Raw genomic sequence first — 12,500 nt, 5'->3', positions numbered from 1 at the left:
ATGTTTGAGCAAATTACCTTCGCTAATACACAGGATTAATTAATCAGTGCATTAGTAAATGGTGTATACATTTCAAACTCCTTTAGGATTTATAAAGCATTTAGAACTGTCAACAACATATTATACCCAAGTAGTACAGAGCAGGGTGGGAATGAAGGAAAAGGACATCTACTGAAGGTCAGAGTTAGCCCATCTAACCTAGGAACTGGATTTTCCCAGTTATCTAAGTTCTTCATGTGTGATAGATGTTGCCTCTCTGAGGATCCACACCACCTTGAGAAGGTCGTGGTCAAAGCTCACAAATTCACGAATTCACTGCTTTTTACACCTCAGCATGGCTCTCCTCCAATCTTCCTCTCTTACCTCTTAGCATAGTGACTGGCAAATTTATCTAAAATGTGGCAGATTTAGATTCAATGTTCCCTTTTGCGGGGACTATAAACAAGATCCCAGTTAAATTCCCTAAAATTTAAACCAAAATGTTTTATCTGACCTCCCTGTTAAAGTTGTAAAATACTCCCTGAATCACAGAAAACAAAAAGAAAAAAAAAAAAAAAAAGGAAAATTAATTACTGCATTGCATGCTGACTGCAAGTTCCATCTGGAATAGAAAGAAGCTAAATCTGAAGACATTTACTGTGAGATAAATAAACCTGAAATCCATGAATTTGCGGCTAAACAAAGGAGTTAACTACCACATTACTTCTCACTCTTACTTACTCGGCTTCAATCAATATTTTGCTGTTCACTGAAAACCGAAAAACTCAGCAGACTGATGGCTAGGGCACTTCACCAGCCCATACAACATGCAGGCAGCGGTCCTGTCAGGTTAAGGGCAGCAAAGTCACATCTCTCACATCCTGCATATGAGCTCTTAACACTGATGTATTCAGTGAAATCTGAAGAGTAGAAAGAAAATAGCTTTGCTCTTCTTTCCCTTGCCTAGTAAGAAAGAGCTGTTTCAAGGACCTGTTCATAGCAAATTGTTCATCAATATAAATCCCAAGCTAACGTTAGAGCCAAGGCCAAGGACCTGAGGAGGGCTTGGTCAGCTCAAAGTAGACACTGCAATATCCTGCCCTGAATTGCCCAGCTCCATCCAGGACAATTCCATTCTCTCTGGCACTGAGGCAGCGCTCGCTCCGAGCAAAGCGCTCACAGCACGCAGCTCGGCAGCCTGGCTTCACATCTGACTCAGCTCCCAGAATGGCTCATCTTTCCTTCCCCTTCCACAGCTCACAATCCAGTTTATTTTAAGCCCAGAGGTATTCAAACAATAAGAAAACTTTTTGGGGGATGCTGTTCCATGCATAATTTAGCTTCTCTTGTCATTTGGGTGTCCTACAGGTACCGCACCGGTTCTCCAGAAATAGAGAAAGTGGGATTAGAGGAGTTATGTTTGTGTTTGTATGAGTTATCCTCTTAACTGAAACAGATTAAACACACTAGAATTTTGAGGAACAAGCTTCCCTGCAGCCTAGCTGGTGGAATATAGCTCCCTTCTGTGGAGACAGCATGACACAGGCACAGACTGCCTCGTTTCCCCAGGAACCTGGAAAGGTTTGGAGAAGAGAAAACACATTTCCTACCTATCTAACAAAATGCAACACAGAGAGAGAGAGATGAATTGCTTTGCTTTAGTCTATCATTACCTTGTCATAAAACACTATTAGCCTAATGCTTCATTCCATGGGAGCCTTGCAGCAGTGTGCTCTCTTTTGGGGGACACAAGCAGCTGGCTCCAAACTACGTTCCGCCGTGGAGGAATCCATGTTGAGGGTTAAAATTATCTGCATATCTTTAATCTTAATCCAGGGAGCCATGGAGGATCTACTAGTTATTTATAACGGGGCTGGGGTGAGCTGCTGTGAGCAGGGTAATTGAAACAGTATTTCAGCCTGTCTGCCACTGATTTGTGTAATGGCTGATGTTAGCTACGGCATAATCACAGCCCTAAATGGAAAATAAAGAATAAAAATGCATTAAACATATGTTTTTATGTTGTGTTTTATGATCACATTTTTTATTGCACTTTCAGATTCTGTTGTTCCTTCCTTTCTGAGATCAATTTACTTGCCTGGCAGCAGTTTTCTGTATTATAGCTCGAGAAAGCTGATCTGCTTTCTCTTATTCTCTTGATTATGGGAGCTTTCAGCCTGAGAGCTAATTAATTCTAAAGACTGAGGTCTGTGACCTCTTTTTAAAGTTGCTGTTACAAAAAAAGATCAGTTCATGCAGATTATTGTGCCTTAAATAATAATCTTTATTTCCCAGAAAGATGTTATTTTGTTCTTTCCTTTCTGACTTTTTCAGCATTTATTGTTAATTCTTCAATCCATTACTTGTCATATACAATTTCGGTATTTGACAATAATTTCAGTTAAGTGATTTAGTGCTGCCTCAAATCAGGAAAGACACGATTTACCATCATGCCCACTATTTCCTCTCCTTTTAAAGGAGAAACTACTCCCAGACCTCATCTCTGGTTTCTATGCCAAGGTGCCTTGCAATTCCTCCAGCAAGCATCAGACATCCATCTGTGTCCCAAAGTTACCATCCAGCCTTGGTGACTTCTGGGTGGGTCACACCCATCTGGTTTTGGGCAGGAATCTGCTGACCCACGACAGCTTTTCCATCACCCCTCCTGCAGCTTGGTATCACAGGTCCTCTCTGGTTTACACTCTGCTTCCAGAACCCAAATCAACAGGAACTGCACCCGAATGTCACCTCTTAGTCCCTGGATGCCACACCACCTTAATAAAATAAAATAAACCTGTGACAAACAGTCTGCTCACCAGATTATAGCAGGAGCCACCTGCAGACCAGCTGGTGCTCAAAGAGGAGTCAGCAGAACTCCAGGGACTCCAGAATTCCCTGCTCCAGAGCCCAGCTCCAGTTTTAATGGCAGCAAACCAGGTTCATTTCCAGCAATCCCTGTATGCATTTTGTCAGAAGCTCCTCAAAACCAGCAGATTTCTGTGATATACATTAGACTTAACAAATATGCTTTTTCCCAAGAAATAGACACTTTCTCAAAGAATTTCCAGCTTTAAGAATCTGAGGCAATCCCAGGCCATGGCAGACAAATTAAGGCAAGCCTTAACTGTCAAATACACACTGTCAATCTGCACATCCCAGCCATGGAACCACCTGCATTCCCAGCCACCTCCAAGGTAAGTGCCCAGGCTGCCAACTTCTTTCCTTCAGCCTCTGAATTTTAAACCTTAGCTCTTCCATTCCCTTAGGAACCATTCAGCCTAGAGCCTTAAAGATTTTTCTCAGGCTCAAGTCTAAGTCCACAAACTTGATGCCAGTCCAGTTCTGCCCTCTAGTTCTGACTTCCACACATATCAGGCAAGGAAGCAACATTCTCTTTTAGAATCTCCTCTAGTATCATAGACAGAACCATTACCAGATTAATAATGCTCTGAGAGGAGAGCATGGGCTGAACATAAGAAAAATCTCTTGTAAACTGGCTGGACTCGATCCAGTGTATTCCACTTTCAAACCACCCCCGACAGGTGCTGAGAAGTGTCCTGTAAGAAGCATAACTGTGAAATAATTATTTAACTAAGTGTTAAATCTGCTGATCCTTTCACAGGAGCGTAACAAATGAAGTGCAGTCAGACCACCCAGCAGAGTCACACCAGCTGCTGGGTAAAGACACATATTTTATTCACTGCCCTTTGCCATGCTCTTTCTTGTGCACATATAAACTGCTCAATCCTTTTTATTATACAAAAAGAAACTCTGGTATTTCCAGAAGGAAATTCAGAAAGTAAACAAAGAAATTGTGCTAGGAAGAAGGGCTCAACCAAATACTTCGAAGGGACGTGTGGGCCAGGAGAACGTGGAGAGCAACAGGGACTCTCATAAATCAGTGAGTTACCACCTTTCTCTCTCATGAGATAGAATCTGGATATTTTTAACCCCCCAACAATAACCTTCTAAGAACACAACAGAAAAGTTTTGTGGCTTGCTACAGAGAAAAATATCATCTGCAACGATCTTGGTGAGAAGAGGTCACTGGCTACCTTGGAAAGATTACATAAAAAGGAAGAAATCATAGCAAGGGAACTCTGATACATGAGTACCTAGAAACCCACTGAGAAAACCTAATCCCCTATAACTGCTGTGCAGAAGCTGAAAGGCAGTCATTTAACCTTTGGACTGCCACTGCTACACAGCTACAAAAGCATCCATGTGAAACATTTAAGTGGTCGAAACTACAGCTGGGAGAGACCTACCCTACTCCCATGAAGTCTGACCCACTCAGTCCCCAGAGAGAAGATTCAATCACTTACAGCTAATAAATACTTTACAAGTACAAAAAATTAGCATATTTCTAAATCTGGAAATGTTACTCTGTCTCAGGCAGACAGTTCCTCATCTAAGCAGGCAGGACAAATGTATTTTTCTACTGTAGAGACACTCACTGCTCCTGGCATGGGTTCACATTACTGAAGCAGCTTTTTTTCACAGCAGAGACATGTTCTAGGAAGGCTGGGATATAATTTTACAGACAGAGGCTTGGGTGAATCCTGCCTTTGGGATGCTGTTATCTAATGGTAAATACACTGTACATACTGCAGGGAGGGTGGAATGTTACTTTCCTTAATCTAAAAAACATGTCTATGACAGAAGAGAGCTTATAACATTTAAATCAGAGAGATAAGACATACAGGAATGACAGGCACAAAGGCTCTGAAAAGGCTCCCAGCACAGTCAGGCAAATATAAGCACAGTGCCCTCATGATGATCAAGACCAATTTTCCCCCAAAAATGGGACTCCGAAGGAGCAAATCTGTGAAGGTCACGTGGCAGAGCCTGTGTCAGATGGTTGTGTTTGGTTACTGCCTCTTTCAGCAAGAATCATAGAATCAGAGAATATCCTGAGTTGGAAGAGACCCACAAGGATCATCTTAGTCCAACTCCTGGCCCTGCACAGCACACCCCAAGATCACACCATGTGTCTGAGAGCATTGTCCAAACACTCCTAGAGCTCTGTCAGGCTGGTGCTGTGATCAATTCCCTGGGGAGCCTTTCCAGTGCCCAACCACCCTCTGGGGAAAGAACCTTTTCCTAACATCCCACCTAAATTACAGTAAACCACATCTTAGCCATAAACTTTTTCAAACACTTTTCTTTACCAGGATGTGCATTCCCCAGAGTGGGCCTCAGTATTTTGTGAGTGCACCTTGATCCTGTGCTCCTTCTGGTCCTGGTGTAAAGCAGCTGAGCCTGGCCAGCTGCCATCCCATCCTCCCGCTCTCTCTTGTATGCCAACAACATTCTGAGCCATTTGTCTTTAAAAAAAAAAAAAAAAAAAAAAAAAAAAAAAAAAAAAAAAAAAAAAAAAAAAAAAAGAAAAGTAATTTTTTCTGTCTACCTTCCATAAAGCCTGGCTGCCTCTGACCCATTGTTTAGTACCATGTCCATGTCTGTTCCTCACTGGATATTTCCAAGTTCACACCAAGCAAGGCTCAGACTCACTCAGACCTCTGTTTACATCCATGTACAGCAACGTGGGGAGTGCAGAGAGGAGAAACCACAACAACCCAGGGACTGCTGATGGATCAGGGCCTGGGGGAAGCTGATAAAAGAGCAGTGTGGCTTGCACACCAAACTGCTCAGGCAGCTTGTACGAGAAATCTGCACCCAGAGAAAGGGTCACTCAAGTTCTTGCATGTTGTGACAGCTTGAGAAAATGTAAAAATAGAGAAGGGGTAGGAGGAAAGATATAGTGAAATACAAAAGCTTTTTTTCCTTCTACATGAAGGCGAAAAACATCCAAAAACTTCTTGTGAAATTTCTGAACAATTGTGGCATCTGATAAATCAGAGATGGGCTCCTGGAGGTGTACAGCACTCATATGCACACACATTTCCAATACTGTGAGTTTTTCCCACTCTTGGGCACTGCAAGTCCTCAATACAAATAGCCTGAGAGCTCTGCTGAATACAGGTGGGCTTAAAATATGCTTTAATTTAAAACATTTGCCTACATTCCTTGCTGAATCAGAATGAAAATCCTGTGTGTTGGCACAGTCTCAGCTTTACAGATGCAAGAATTATACCAAGGAGAATGAAGTGAGTCTGTATTTTCCAGCAAAATAACAGACTTACAAAGCTATCAAGGGCCACAAACAAGACAGAGAGAAACAAGGCCAAGATTTTTATCTCTCCTTGAATCATGGCAGAGCGTGAAGGAAGACACAGAGGAAAGAAAATCTTTCTTTTCCCCCTTTTCTCCTGGCTTGGCTGAATGGGTGTGTGTCTGCAGCTCCATTCAAATCGGATTATCTCACTTTCAGAAATGAATTTGCCAAGGAAACAGCTGCTTATCACAAGGCTGCAAATAGGATGTCCCCCAGACCACTAGCTCCCAGAACCTGGGATGAGCACTTAGAAATGTGTAGGGCTAAAGGAATGGTTGTTCTTCCTTATTGGTAAGTTTTCACTATGCCAGCTCCCTGCTTCTTTCTTTCTCACACTGCTTGCCCCAAGGTAAACTATATAATTTGAAAATTATGAGAGAGTTACATTCCTATTATTCCACTAAAAACATGCAAGGTTTTCTATAAATACGTCTGGTCAAACCTTTTAACATTTCTCTTTAACAAGAGAAGAAAATCATGGCTCTAATTTGAAATGTAAACTGATGATGCCATGATTGAGATTTTCAATGTAGAGTGAAAAAAACTCACAAAACCCAACCAACCAAAAAATAAAAAGAAAAAAACCTGATAAACTAGGGCATATTTAATTTGGGTGACTTTTTATATACCTCCACAGCAATGACTAACCATATCAAGCCAAGGGTTCTTGAGGTGTTTTTGGCAACAGGATGGAATTGCATTTCCTACTGCTGAAGAGCAGCACCAAGCCTCCACAGCAGGACTCAGCCAGCTTGGAGCATGGGTAAAAAATGTGTGTGTATGCTCTCAACCACACAGATATATCCATTGTCCAGTGTTTAATCTTGTTATATGTCTGACCACTGGCCCATCCCTTACATATGCAGCCACTCTTTGCTGAACAGTCACTGATCTAGAAAGTGATAAGAGTTATTTACCTTCAAGCCCTTGGAAGTAAACATGCAGAAGCTTATTTAAATATTTAAGTAAATTAGATTGTCTTGTTCTTCAGAAAATCTACATAAACCACACAAAATATTTTGGTGTGAATAGCAGCTAAAGAGACACAAAGAAAGTGCCTGAAACTTTCTTTAGTGCTTTCCTGAGGCAACTCTACATCCCACAAAATCAGGTCTTTCCAAGGCTTTCAAGTATATTGGAAATTTCTGCATAAAAACAGATTTCAAAGGACTCACTGAGGACTGATTTTGAAGTATAAAGCAGTCACAGAACACAGACTTGAATGGTAGCTCCTCGTGAGCATAGCTTGAAGCTGCTCATGAAAGTGGCCTTAAGTTACTTAAAGAGTAACTTTAAGTTACTTCCTCCTGTCATGAGCAGGTCTAAAACACAAAGAAGAAGTGTAGTGAGATGGGGAGAAATGAACCTTGGGATTCTAGACATGTCTTGGTCCTAGACTTGTAGTTCAGTGCCAGGGACAGGCTTTGTTCTGAAAAGCGCTGACACAGTGAGGACGTGACACAGGGACTGCTTAGGTGAAAGAACCTGTTGTGGAATTCAGTGTGTTCTGGACCAGTAATGAACCCTTTTCCTCAGCCCAACACCTGGTATTGAGATGATGGATTACATGACTTTTGTGTTCCTAAAAGAGCTGTATGATTCCTTCTGTCCCAGGCTGACAGGATTAAGGATTAGTGAAGTCTGGAGAGGAGCTCCCACTGGTGAAATCAAGCAGCCACCATCTCCCTTCCTCCCAGAATGAGTCAGGATTCTTTTTTGTCTGTTTGTTTCACACAGTCAGACACTGCCACACTGCTCAATACCACCAAGAAAAAAAGAAATAAACAACAAAACAAACTTTGGATTTGTAACTTAAATACTAAATGAAACACGGGAAAAGCTAGAAGGAACAGCAAGCTTCATGGATTGCTGTTTGTCTCCCTGCATAAGGGGTGTTACAAAACCATCAAAGATGCTCAGTGGTTTGCCCCAGCCCCATCCTTGCTGAGCTCATGGCTGGATGCTGTCAGGTTTTGGTCCCCTGCCAAGCAGGCAGCATCCTGCCTCAGCATCCACGGCCTTTGGTGGGGCAGTTACCTTCCTGCCTTCTGGTGAGTCTGAAGGGAAGGCAAAAAAAGGCCAAACTAATTCCTGTTGTTACTGTATGGCTCAGGAAGCATGAAGTATTTATCATTTTGAGTGAGCCAATTACTTTGCCAGTCTCAACAGCAGCCTGTCAGATGAGTGCTGCTACTCCCAGCCGTGCACAGAGCTGCAGAAGGGTCACTCAGCTCATGGCTCACTCAGCTCCTGCTTTGTGGAACTAAGATAACTGTGCAAATAGAGCCCAGAAGAAATCAGAGCAGCACTCTGCTACAGGTTGCTGTCTTCAGACACACATGGCTGCCTTATTCCCGAATCACAGGGTTAATGAGAGATGCCGAAGGATCTCAAGGTGAATCGGGAACAGAGAGATTGATTTTGCAAACTGCTGAACTGAACTCTGGATTAAGTGTGAGCCCAGAGATAAGTAAAGCAGCCCTTAAAGCTGGAACACCCTATTGCTCCTCCCAGTCTTCAATTTCTCTTTCTCTTCTGCTCTGCAACACATTGATATGAATTACTCAATAATCACCACATCCCCTGGGCTTCAGCCTTCAACTGACAGAGAGACTTTATCGCTGTCCTGGGAGTAAACTGTCCTTTTTCTAGTTTTTCAACTATTTGCTCTGAACTTTAAGGACAGAATATCAGACTCCTAATCCTAGCACAAAATCTTCTCTCATTTCATAATAATCAGGGAAAAATTTAGTAATCAATAATCATATTCAATAAGCCTTGTGTGTGTATAAGATTCTGTATGTGACTTTACGTAAGTCAGTGGATTTTTTTATGCTTCTGTTCTCAGTCTGTTCTGAGAAGTTATAGCTCTCTCTTTTTCTGCTTTTTTTGTTTAGTTAGACCTCAACCACTTCAGCACAAGGTCCCTAAAGCAGCCCCCAAACCACAGTAGTGCCCAAGGATACATGCAAAGATAAATACAAAAATACACACACATACTCATAAAGAGGGCACCTTAAACTAGATTTATGGTTAAATCCCTCATATTTTGGGATGAGGAGTATTATTAAACTCAGAGGCACTAAATAACTGGTAAACCATAAATATATACCTTAAATAAACCAGGCTCTATTAGCTGTACTCTGCCTTTGCAAGAACTGCCCCTCAGAACAAGAAAATGGCATTTCAGGCTCAAACTCTTACTTCAGTTTAAAACAAATCCTTAGCAGTAGAAAATGAAAGAAATTATTTTAAAAAGATAATGAGTTTCAAGGTGAGCACCTTACCCCTGGCACTTTTCAATTAAGAGTGCAGGACTTGCATGTCTTGAGAATACTATTACTGACAGTGCTGTTCTAATATATTTTTAGAGGATTGCCCTCAGGGCTCCAGTTTCTTCAATCCACATCCTCCTCTCTTCCTTCCCAGGTTCCTGCTGAGTTTCTGACAACCCATAATATTTCAACCCTTCTCATCCTTTCCACATTCTTCCCAACTAAAACTGAACAAACATTTTTTAACCTACTTTATTGTTGTTTTTCTCCCCGCTGAAGGCCCCACGTGTGAATAGGCTGTTTGAACATCCTCAGGAAAGGTGGTGCTGGTGGATGAGAATTAGCAGACTGGCCTAAAGGATTCTGTCAGTGCTGTCTGTGGGATTGCATACAGATTGCTCTGCTCAAGCCTCAGGTGTGCACAGTGGTGGAGCAAAAAATCATCAAAAACCTGTGTGTGAATAAATGCCAGCTCTCCTCCCCCTCCTGCTTTACACCAAAATCAAAGTCTGGGATTGCTAGAAGGCAATTTTGGGGAACTTTGGTCTTGCTGCTGCTCTACAACAACCAGCTTGAAGCCCAAACAGGACTTGGACTAACACAGGGCACAAGGTTAGCAGTTCCTACCCATTTCACAAGGCTGCTCTCCCAAAATAAAGCCACTGCAGTGTCCAGAGGAGAAGAGTTCCTGTTCACCACCCCAATCACACTATTTTCGTTCCTTTACCTTTTTTCACAATATATAAATACAAACAACAACAAAAAAAGCTTTTCTAATTAAATTCACCATCTTGTCACAAGGATGAGAAGTTCCAGGTTGCAGACATTTCTGTACCCACTGACAGCTGTGCTGTGATGATTATTATTAATAACAGCAACATGTATGCTTGAAGTAGCACCTGAGCACTGAGCAGGCAGCCCAAAGACATTATTTATTTCTTGTCTCATATTAGATTTATTGTATCAAGGGCTGTTTTGCAATTAATCTGCAGCTCCTGAAAACTCTACCACCTTTCTAATGTGGTGAGAATGTAGCTCCTATGAACTGGGTGTGAAGGTTATAACATGTGTAATGAGAGCCAGTGTTTACAAAGCACAGCAACCAGTCCCCTCTTCACCAGAGGCCTGGCAAAATGGCGAGTTTACAAATCCCTGGATCTTTGTAACAGGACATAAGACCCAGTTTTTATTGCATATGTCACTTGCCATTGCTGGAAGGAGCCAGTGATGTATCCAGACAAATTAACCACTCAGATGAAATTAAGGAAAAATAGCACCTTCCCAGTTTCCATGAACGCAGAACAGTGCTGCTCCACCAAACCACCCCACCATGGGGGAGAAAAAACATTTCTCCAGATCCTATTGAAAAAAAGATGAAGACAAAAGCTCAAACTTGCTGAAAAGAAAGGGAGAGAAACTTTTTAACAGGGGGCTGTCAGGACTGTGCTCTGATCCTCTCTTTTGGTATAGGTGGACTGAGAGATTTGTATCAGGGGCCTACAGAATGTCAGATCCATCAAACACCTCAGCCTTTGCCCAGGATCAGTCTGGATGGGTTGCTGCAAACAGATGGTTACTTCCACACCTTTCCCTCTGCATTCCAGCAGCTTGGGTTTACTGAAAGATCAGCTGTGTGAATGTCTGGAGTTCTAGGTAAAGTTACAGAATCACAGAATCACCAGGTTGCAAGAGACTTCTAAGATCATCGAGTCCAACCCATGCCCTAACACCTCAACTAAACCATGGCACCGAGTGCCACATCCAATCCTTTTTAAACACATCCAGGCATGGTGATTCCACCACCTCCCTGGGCAGACAATTCCAGTATTTCACCACTCTTTCCATGGAAAACTTTTTCCTAATATCCAACCTATATTTTGCCTGGTGCAGCTTAAGACTGTGTCCTCTCGTTCTGTCAGATGGTGCCTGGAGAAAGAGACCAGCCCCCACCTGACTACAGCCACCTTTCAGGAAGTTGTAGAGAGAGATAAGGTCACCTCTGAGCCTCCTTTTCTCCAGGAAAGTTCCTTCGTTGTGCAGGCCACCACAGGGAAAAAGAATCTCAAGATAAAGACAGTGGGAGTGAAGAACATCCTCTTCACTGTGAGGAGGAAATGTAGAGAGGATCCAGGATCCAGTCTCACTGACTTTTAGGATGTGAGAGCATCATGTTCCATTATTCTAGCTCCTCCCTCTCATTCTAGAGGCTACTTACTTGTACACACACCTAAGGCTCAGTGTGCAACAAATGTGGAAAAGTTCTCTAGGATAACCAAGATCAGTAATGCCTTCTCAGGTATCATAAGTTTACAGGTCAATATCTAGGAGGAACATGACTGCATTTATATGTGGCTTGTTAGAATGCCAAGATATAAATATCTACAATTCCATAAGTCCACGTTTATTTTTGCACACCCTAGTCTTTTACACAGATAATGCAAACTCAAGCAAGTCTACACCAGGAACTATTAGATTATAAATGCGATTTTTTGTTTGTGAGACTGTATCTACAAAGTGATTTCTACTATATTGGATTATTCAAAATGATTCTGAGAAAAGGCAGAATTTTATGGATCATTATTTCTAATTCCTGTCTCTTCTAAAAGGTAACAATTATGAGAAAATCCATTGATGTATTTTTGATGCATAAAACAGCTAAAAGCAGTTTCCTCACATGATTAAAATAACAGTACCCTGAACCCTCTGATGTGCCAGGTACATTCACTGCTCAGAACTTCAGCACAGAAAACTGCCTTGGACATCTGCAACAGAGGTGTAGCAGCATCCCTTGCCCAGGCAAGGCAATGGCTATTCAATCACACCTCCATTATCATCCCTTTTCACTCTGTTAGGTGCATGCCCTACCTCAGGGCACGTTCCACCACACAGCAGCCTTGACCCACTGTACATGTCTGGGCAGCCAAACTGCTTCACCAGGCACAGGCAGCCAAACAGCTCCACAGTGTCCCCAACATGTCCAGAGTAACCTGGTGATGCAGACAGGAGGGAGACAGCCAAAAATGAGAGGCTCTAATAGCTCACTGAATGCATGGGAGCTGAGCATCCCT

General features: G+C 42.3%; 1 long non-coding RNA gene across 6 annotated transcripts in view; it reads right to left on the bottom strand.

Annotated features, from left to right (window-relative positions):
* The window catches only part of LOC138112292 (uncharacterized), an 88,759-nt gene that overhangs the window by 32,274 nt on the left and 43,985 nt on the right, over positions 1 to 12,500 (bottom strand). The window contains exon 3 of one of the 6 annotated variants that reach the window (XR_011151658.1): positions 2,255 to 2,753. The exons of the other annotated variants lie outside the window; for them this stretch is intronic. This is a non-coding gene — a long non-coding RNA (uncharacterized lncRNA). Of the gene's footprint in view, positions 1 to 2,254; positions 2,754 to 12,500 lie in introns of those variants that run through there. 6 annotated transcript variants of the gene reach the window in all.

The sequence above is a fragment of the Aphelocoma coerulescens genome, chromosome 6, assembly GCF_041296385.1.
Source record: "Aphelocoma coerulescens isolate FSJ_1873_10779 chromosome 6, UR_Acoe_1.0, whole genome shotgun sequence".
In the NCBI taxonomy this organism is placed as follows: domain Eukaryota; kingdom Metazoa; phylum Chordata; class Aves; order Passeriformes; family Corvidae; genus Aphelocoma; species Aphelocoma coerulescens.
The sequence above is the reverse complement of the archived record's forward strand: the minus strand, read 5'-3'. Positions and strand labels throughout refer to the sequence as shown.